Source organism: Berghia stephanieae, chromosome 3 (assembly GCF_034508935.2).
Source record: "Berghia stephanieae isolate SIO BIC M18660-M18661 chromosome 3, UCSD_Bste_1.3, whole genome shotgun sequence".
In the NCBI taxonomy this organism is placed as follows: domain Eukaryota; kingdom Metazoa; phylum Mollusca; class Gastropoda; order Nudibranchia; family Aeolidiidae; genus Berghia; species Berghia stephanieae.
This window is the reverse complement of record NC_088362.1, coordinates 77228246-77238533: the sequence shown is the minus strand read 5'-3', so window position 1 is coordinate 77238533 and position 10288 is coordinate 77228246.

Genomic DNA, 10288 nt, shown 5'->3' with positions numbered 1-10288 from the left:
GTCCGGGATTAATTGAGTAAACCAACAATTAAATTCTTAACGATTCTTCATAGGTCCAGTTTCATTATCTAGTTTCCTAATTAACACAAAATGATTACAGTAGATTTTTAAATATTTGTATTGTAGTGTATGTAGATATCTAGTGAAGCCAACTGGCATGATAAGTGGTTCATGTTTTTTTAAAACACTTGACAGTCTCGTAGATATATACTTTTGTTATTGTTGTTACAGTTAAGTATCATTTTTCATTCAAACATTGATGCTATGTCTTTCTATTCATATTTTGGCGTACAATTTTAACAGTGGTAAAGAGATAATGAGTAATACTTTAAATAGAGAAAATTAAAACGATGCCTGTTGTTGATTAGAGAGAAAAACAACTTTTTTGTTGATATTGAAACGGACGAGTAAGACAGCATAATGTTGTTTTGAAGAGAACGATAGCATGATATTCCAAAAACACCAAAATATATATATATTATTATATTTTATATAAAGCAATTTTTATGTTTTTAACTTTTTATGTTTTCTTGGAAGAATGGGGAGATCATATGTGATAAAACTGAGATACAAGAATTTTTAAAAATATAGGAGGGCAATATTCAAGGGAGAGTAGAATATATTAAAATTATGTTGACTGTGTATCGTATACGAATATTTCTTTTAACGAGTTATATATTCATGTTAAATGCTAAGGCTCTTACAATACTTTCATAGTTTTGTTATTATTTTCAGTGGGAAGATTTATATTGCTTCAGTGTTGTTAAGATGATCAAATTTAAAACTTAATTTACACGGTTCAAGAAAGTCACTTTCATTGGGAACCAGTAAAAAAAAAAAAACTTTAAAGATTAAAGCATAGAGTCTGTATGGTAATGTCGCAGTAATGTATCGTTTGGCACCATGGGGGGGGGGGGGGGGGGGGGGGGGGTAATGGTATCGGTATTTGTCACATTACTTTCTGCAAACGTCAATTTCCCGACTTCCCATAGTGGGCAGGGAGGTACTTAATGTATCTTCTATCCCCCTGTATCTGTTTCCCAGTTGCTTTCTGTCTTTGTCTTGGAATGAGATTACTTAGTTTTGTCCTTACCATGGCCGGTGTCCTTGGCTAGAAGGGAAACGGTTGAATGTATAGTAATAGTTTTGGGAAATGATATTTGTTTTTCAGTGTAAATCATTTCTCTGTTAAAAACTTTTTTTTTTCTTTTTAGCATATTTGTAAAGGTTTGAGTGTATTCCTCTTAGTGGGATGTTGTGGTGGTGTCTATGTGAAACATTTAGGTAATCTCAAACTAAGTACACTGATAGTGTGCTCTTGGAATCTGCATCTGTCCCCAATTTGGACCTTTCCCCTCTGTCTTACGTTTTCCCTAAGTCCTTTTGATTGTTCATCTAGAATGTTTTTCCTATCCAATTTTTATCCTTTTTACTGGCGCTGATATGACCTAAATGTGTTGCAAGCGCCGTAAAACCATTAAAAACCAACAAACAAACCATAGCCTTACCTTATTCTTAGTATGTCTATTCGTGAAAGGTTTATTTACAAGTACAACATTTTCTTTAAAGACGTGTTTATCAAAGTTGAATAGTGGCCATTTAGTTACTAAAGATGATTGGCTGAAACATATTTGTGTGCATTTTAATGATTTTTTGTTTCGAACAACATGAACGCAATCTACTGAGATTTGTTTACAAATTCTTGCCTTGGATTTAAAGTGGTGCTGCTTGCACTTACAGCCAAATACGATGCTCTATGAACTTTGTAGATTTTATTTTATTTATAAGATCTAACTAAACCCAGTGATTATCCGCTACCTACCAAGGCGACACACACAACAAGACTCACAGCATATTATGCTGTATGGACAATACCACGTTTACATTTCATCCAGTGCTCGCCATTTACGCCATGTTCCTTGTATACTACAACTATAACCTTGAGATGATGAAATATGGATCTGTCGAAAGCTTTAACCAATAAAAGGCAGCATTTTTATTTTTCTGTAATTTTGAAAACGACACCATGCAAAACATGCCATTCGTATTCATGTCTTCAGCTTTATCATTGGCGTTCACCTTCACGGGGTCTACACGACTCAGCGCGTCAATCTGGTATTATGTCGACCTGAGCTGGACGAAGAAAATTGAGTATAAAGTAAAAAAAATAACAAAGGAAATTTAAGCTCGGTGATGTTTCTGAGACAAATCATCACTCTCTTCAAGGAAGACATTCGTTTAAAGCCAGATGCAAGTCTTAAGATTGAACTTTTAGCATCAGGCTCACCCCGACATAATACCGTTTTGAAACGAATGATCACATATTATTTTAATTTTCATAGTGTTTTATCTTTCAGAGTATTACATTTTCTCCGGTTTACTATCCCTTTCCATAATACTAATGCTATTGGTTCGGAAGTTATACGATTGAAGATTTTCTTTTCTATTTTCTTGATTTATCATCATGCAATATATCTAGATGTATTTTGTTTTCTCATATGATGTAATTTGAGATTGAAAGATCAATGAAGGCACATTTAAATTTAAAGTTATTTTGAGTGAAATTTGCTATGATAAATATTTCAAAATCTACAAAACAGATGATGCAGTAGACGTTTGAGCCAATATTGATTCAGAAAGGCAGCTGCACTCAGTTGATTCAACCCGTGTTCTCTAACCTCATTGATATTTTGGTGTTTCAACATGCAGAACACAACATGCCTCGTCATTCTACATGCATTAACCTTTAAATATTTATATTTGTTAATTTTTTTACCGACAACACCCAAAGTAGCCATAAACGTCACTTACATCCACAGGACATCCACATGTTGTGTATATATTTTATAATTATGCATCCGCATCTTATCCACAAAACAAGATATCGAGTCTATAAAAATCACACATTTTTCATTTATTGGTCGTCCTTATTCGACGGACTTCTCTCTCATTTGTCATTTTTCGTTCTCTATTTTCTTTTCGCTCTCTCTTTTTAAAAAAAAATTGAATTTTAGAAAAATTACTGTCAAGGAGTTTTGTATAATTTTAGCACAATACCACGTCAATACAGTCAGATAAAAGTGCCATTTTGATGTCGTACAGTTAATAATTTTACAGCGTCAATATTTCATTTTTAAAAAGAAATAATCTTTCTTCTGGGAGTTCAAAATAATATCGAAATTGTTTGATTTTTAAATATTTTTTTTTGTTTTGTTTTGTTTTTATTTTTGTATTTCAAAAAAAAAATATTTTCAACTAACCGAGTAGTAAACGCAGGCGTGCATGCAGAGCATTTCAAAATAGTTTTTGTCTTTGATAATGATTTTCTTATGTCATACAAGAAGAGGTGTACAAAAATTCTTCTATTTCCTTTTTTTTTTTTTTTTTTTTTTTGGGACATCTATATGTTTGTACAAGTGAGGAGTCCCTAAAGGATTTTTGCGTCATCTGAACTAGATACTTCGTTTTGGACTCTAGTTTGTCTTTCTTTGTTGTTGTTGTTGTTGTTGTTTTATCTTTTGATGTTCTTGTTGTTGTTTTATCTTTTGATGTTCTTGTTGTTGTTTTATCTTTTGATGTTCTTGTTGTAATTGCTCTGTTGAGAACAGGTTTGTCAATCATGTTGCATTTTTTTGTCAGACACAATTTTATTCCTTCCTTCATCATCTTACGCTTTCTACTCTTTTTGTGCATAGAGTCACGCACACAGTCTATTGCCGTACACTGGCAATGCGCACTTTCTTTTCTATTTTCCTTTTCATGTCTCTTCTCCCTCTCTCTCTCTCTCTCTCTCTCTCTCTCTCTCTCTCTCTCTCTCTCTCTCTCTGGGTGGGGATCCTGACCTCCCATAGCGGGCAGGGAGGTACATACTATGTCTTCTATCCCCTTATATCTTATCCAACAAGCTTTCTGTCTTTGTCTTGGAATGAGATTACTTGGTTTTTTCCGGGCCCTCGTCGGAGTCCTGGCTGAGAGGGAAACAGTCAAATGCATAGTTATTGTTTTGGGAGATGATATTTTTTTCCTTGTAAATCATCTCTCTGTTATGTATTATTATATTGGTTATTTTTAATGTATAATGTAAGCATTTGAGTGTATTCCTCTTTGTTGGATTTTGTGCTTGTGTCCGGATGAGACATAGGTGATCTCAAACTAAGTACATTGGTGGTATGCTCTTGGAATCTACATCTGATCCCTATTTGTTCCCATTCCCCTTTGTCTTACTTTCTCTTGGGTGCTTTAATTGTAATTCTAGAACTTTTTACTATCCCATTTTCTTCCTTTTTACTGGCGCTGATATAACCTAAATGTGTTGCAAGCGCCGTAAAACCCTTAAAAACAACAAACAACAACATCTCTCTCTCTCTCTCTCTCTCTCTCTCTCTCTCTCTCTCTCTCTCTCTCTCTCTCTCTCTCTCTCTCTCTCTCTCTCTCTCTCTCTCTCTCCCCTTCTTCCCATTTTATTGAACGTCTCAAATCCGAGACTTGTTTGAAAGTGTTCAGAAATAAAACTCCCCCAAAATCAACATCTTTTTTTCCTAACGTCCTTCACTGCTTAAACATAATCTTTTTCAATTTTCACACCCCCCCCCCTTTTTTTTTTTCTTTTGTTGTTTGTTTGTTTGTTATCCTGTCTAATTATTGTTTTTTTATTTATTATTACTATTATTATTATTATTATTATTATTATTATTATTATCATCATCATCATCATCATCATCATCATCATCATCATCATCATCATCATCATCATTATTATTATTATTATTATTATTATTATTATTATTATTATTATTATTATTTAGAAGTCTGATCGGAGAGTAAGAAGTTGTTTGATGGTCATGGATGTGTCGTCGATTGGACGACAACTTGTGCGTGTGTCGTATTGAAACCCTGACCAATAATATAATAATCTGATTGTTGTTTAATTATTGTCATAAGGTTTAAAACTAAAGTGATACACAATACGGGTCTACAGTCGACATCCTTTTGCTGATCATATTAGCAGATATTCTTTTTACATAGTTGAGGAATCTCTCTCTTGTCTTTTTTTTTTTAAATTCATTTTTTTTAAAGCATTTATTGTTTTCAATTGATATTTTTTATTATTGTTTTGTTCGCTTTTCTTAATCACGAGTCTTTTTTTATTTTATTCTTTTTTTTTTTAGTTTTATAATTATGATGAAATATTATTGTCACACTAACATAGTTATGTCTATTTGTCACCAATTCTTTTGAGAGAAAAAACAACACTTTTAGCCATACATTTTTTTTAGACAATTGTTTTTGTTTTGTGTTTCTTTTTTCTTTTTTTTTTTGTAATGATGCTGTTAAATAATGTTATGATTATAACTATTAATTTGTTTTGTTGCCAGTTGAGTTGTTAGACTACAGATATAAATCTCACCAACCCCCAAACTACCTCATTATTTACTTGAACTGCATTTTCACCCTTGGCGGTAGAGGCTGCTGCTGCCACCACAACATATCTCAGGGACTGTGCAGTCAATGTAGCGACGTTTTTTGGTTTATTTTTAAAGTCTTCGTGTGCTTCTCTGCGCATTATTTTACATGATTGATACGATAGTGTGATTATTTAATTATTTGTACATGTGTTACAATGTCCGCTTTACCGTACTCGGAAAACAAAGTGGGAAAAAAAATAACAGTTTTAAGATTTTGGTCAGAAAACTCGTCCTTAAAATATCGATCAATTCAACTAGTAGCCCTAATCTTGACAAAAACTCGCAAACCCGGGACTTCACTGAAGTCGAATGTTTTAGCATTTTTGACACAATGAGAGCGATTTTAAATGATCAACATCGGCGAGTTTCCTTGCCAACTTTTAAAAAATGGGTTTTTCTTTTTAGAGCCTGGCGGCTTTAGGCTTTAGGGTTCCGATGTGGGTACAAGTGTTTTGATCGAAGCAAAACTGCTGTGTGCACGCTGATAGAACGCAATTTTACTTTATTTTTCTTTGGCTGGAAAACTTACTCTTTTAATATTGATTTGTTAAAATGACCCCACACCCACTACTTCAACTTGTCAACAATCTTAAACACGAGACTTTTTTTGGGGTCTCGACTCAAGTTTATAACTTGTTGAAATGTTAGGGGTCGTTTTGATCGGTCGTTGTTTTTGAAATGAAAATACGTTTTCAGGCCAAAAAAGAGTAACCGTCGGACAGAAAATTGTGTAGTGTCATTCTTAACGTCCTCAAATCTTAGCGTTTCTGTTTTTAATCTTTCCTTTTCATAAACTAGTCCGTTTTTTATTTTTGTTAATGTCTAGCTCTTTACGTTTGACCAGCTCAGATTTTGGATCATGGAGCATACAATCTTTAATAACAGTGTCCGTTTCATATACCCGTGTTGTGTAATTGATTCATAAAGGTCCTACTCAATTCTCAAGATTCACAATCCTCGAAATCAATATTTTGATACGATATGTGTGTGTGTTTGTATATGTGTGTGTGTGTGTGTGTTTTGTTTGTTTCCAGTTTGAAGTAATGTTAAGATTTTATCTTATATATTTTAACAAAATGTCGTTTCTGCTGTCATGTTATTTATTGATGTTAATTATAAATCAAGTACAACAAAAACAGACAGAAAATTGTTAAAATTATTATTCACTACTTTCTTAAATCGGAAACTGTCAAGAGTAAACACGGAATAGATTGAAGCAATAGGCAATTAATTGTTTGAAGGATTTTTAAAAAGTCACTCTTGTGAAATTATTTATTTATATTTTTTGCTTTTGATTGAATAACCCTTTATTCTTTTGTACGGCAAGCTAATCTTCATACTTATTATTATTATTATTATTATTATTATTATTATTATTATTATTATTATTATTATTATTATTATTATTATTATTATTATTATTATTATCGTCATTTGTATCTTGAACTAATAAAAATCTGGCACGCACTATATTTTGTTGTCGGGACGGAGTGAATTTTTTATTAGATCTATGTCCAAACAAAACAAAAAATAAAAAAAAATAATAATGAAATAAAGTAAAAACTACGGTGCTTAGTTTTTTTTTCCCTTTTTAATGGTGTTTGTTGTTCATGATAATGTTGGTGCTTGAAGGCGGCATTATACTAAGTGTAATTAATTATCTCAGAATTTTTGTCAACTAGACAGACAACCTGAAACAGACATATTGACTAACCAAAGATTTCGCATCTCTTTCAAACATAATATACTTACGTTATGATCTGATATGTGACCCATCGCACCGATCTGGTATTGTATCGAAATGAACTGGATGAAGATCAACCAGTTTTTAAAGTGAAAATGGCCAGAATTGGTATTAAGTTTCAAGGAAGTTTAAATCCCAAGTTCTATAAAGGTTATATGAACTATAATAACTCAAAACTCAAATCTCCTCAGTGAAGGCATTTATTTCCACTCTTATTTGATTAGTTTTGCGCGAGAAGTGAATTTTTTAAAAAAAATCAGGTTCACTCTGACATGATACCTTATTGAGATGATTGGTCACATATGCCGACACACGGTGTGTTCAACGTCATTGGTGTTAACTCTGCTATGCGCTGTAATTATTCGATTTTGATTCTGTTCATTTAAACCTACTCTGTCGTTTGAGTTTGTGTTATCATTATCGTTGTTAATATTGTTGTTGTTGTTATTATTATTATTATTATTATTGTTATTATTATTATTATTATTATTATTATTATTATTATTATTATTATTATTATTATTATTATACATTTACAGTTGTCACGATGATCAAGGATTTGTCCTTCCCAATTGTTCTCCTGCGTGAGACTTGAGTTGTTTGTTTGAGTCGCGTGATGAAAGATGCGTGTGATGTTGAGACTTAAAACAAAACTTTTTTAATTAAACAACTTTACCTTCGTTTGTTTGTTTGTTTGGTTTTTCGTTTTTAAAAATGTTTTGTTGTGTTTTGTTTTTGTTTTGGTTTTGTTTTGTTTTTTAATTATTGTTTTTTTTTATGACTTTGAAATGTCTGCATAACAATATCATTATCTTTAAAATGATTGTACATTCGAATTTCAACCGTGTATTTCCTGCATAAGGCTACAAAAAATAAACGTTGAAATATATATTAGATTCTCGTTTTACATTTTCTTTAGAATTTGTTTTACTTTTATCTTCGTGCTGGTCGGAATGGGGACGAGATATGTAGATGGGTGATGCGCTGAAACTGTGGCGTTTTCGGACTCGAACCACACTCAACATTGTTGGGGCAAGAAGTGAGGGGAGGGATGTCTGAGTGGAGTCATTTTACCTCTCTTGGAGTGGCAGTGGCAGTGTCTTCTTTTCCCGTAAAAATATATCTTCTTAGCTGCTTTCTGTCTTTGTCTTGGAACTGGGATAAACTTGGTTTTGTCCTAGCCTTTACCGGAGCCTGAAAAGGCTGAAAGGGGAAAAAGTCAGATGTATGGTGTTAGTTATAGTTATGGGAGGTGATGTTTTTTTCCTTGTTAATCTCTCTCTCTCTCTCTCTCTCTCTCTGTTATGTACTGATCGTTAAATTTTTGTTTTGAACATATCTTGTAAACATTTGAGTGTGTTCCTCTTAGTGGGATCCTGTGTTGGTGTCTGGATGAGACTTAGTTGATCTCAAACTAAGTACATTGAAGGTATGCTCTTGGAAACTACATGTTTCCTATTTGAACCTGTTCTCCTTCGTCTTACATTTTCTTGGGTGCTTTAGGAATTGTAATTCTAGAATTTTTGGATTATCCATTTTTCTTCCTTTTTAACTGGCACTGTTGTGAACTAAAGGTGTCGCAAGCGGCGTAAAACCTCTAAAATACAAACAAACACATTAATGGGGAATGTCATCATTTGCTGCTGGGAGGGGTTCCAGACCTCCCATAAAGGACAGGGATGTACTTACTGTGTCTTCTATCCCCATGTATCTGTTTTCCTATTTGCTCTCTGTCTTTGTCTTGGAATGGGATTACTTAGTTTTGTCCTGACCCTGGCTGGCTGGGAAACGGTCGAATTTATTAAGAGTTTTGGGAGAGGATATTTTTTTCCTTGTAAATCATCTCTCTGTAATGTACTGTTTTTGTTTTTGTTTTTTAACATATGATGTATAAGTCTATTCCTCTTAGAGGGATCTTGTGCCAGTCTAGGTGAGACTTTTAGGTAGTCTCAAACTAAGTACACTGATAGTGTGTACTTGGTATATACATTTGTTCCCTATTTTAACCATTCTCCTTTGTCTTACTTTTTCCTCAAGTCCTTGTACATCTAGAATATTTTTACTATCCAATTTTCACCCTTTTCATTGGCTCTGATATGACCTAAATGTGTTGCAAGCGCCGTAAAACCCTTAAAAACAAGCAAAAACATCATCATTTGCTGTGACTTCTCTATTCTTTGTATTTGTTTTCCTTGTCCGCATTATGGGGCTATGTGGTCTTGTGATATGACAATCGCTTTCGGATCGGAAGGTCCTGGCTTCGAGCCTCGTTCGGCGCAAAGTTGAGTCCTTGGAAAAGACTTTACTCTCATTCTCTCACGGTACTCAGGTGTGAAATGAGTAACTGGTCGTCAACAGCGTTGTCTCTGTGGGAGAAAAAATGTAATATCGCCTAACAGGCGTTATGTCTCGTTCTAATTGTTAGGTGTTGCTGTTGGTCAGCGACCCTTTGTAAAACGCTTTGAGCATATTTAGTGGATATTGCCCTTTATAAAAGCTATAAATGACCATCCTTGTCATGGAATTTGTCAGGGTAGGGTCTTTTACTTTTAACTTTTAACCTCCCGTGGTGGGTGGGGAAGTCACTGTTGCTGTCTGGGTGGGATCTTTTGACATCCCATGGTGGGTCAAGGTCACTGTTGCTGTCTGAGTGGGATCTTGTGACCTCCCGATGGTGGGTGGGGAAGTCACTTTTGCTATGTCCTCTATGCCCATATATCTGATGTCCAAGTTGCTTTCTATCTTTGTCTTAGAATGAGATTATTTGGTTTGTCCTGGTCCTGGCGGGAGTCCTTTGGCTGAGGGGAAACAGTTAAATAAAGTATTAGTTTTGGGAGATGATTTTTTTTCTTGTAAATCATCTCTCTGTTGTGAACTGTAATATTTATATGTTTGGGTTGGGTTTGTTTTTTCTGGGGAGGGGGGGGGGTTGGGTTTGTTTGTTGTTGGTTTTTCAAATATTATATTTTTTTTGTTTGTTTATGAATTATTATTGTAAGCATTTGAGTGAATCCTCTCGGTGGGATCCTGTGCTTTTAGGTGATCTCAAACTAAGTACCTACACCGATAGTGTGTTATT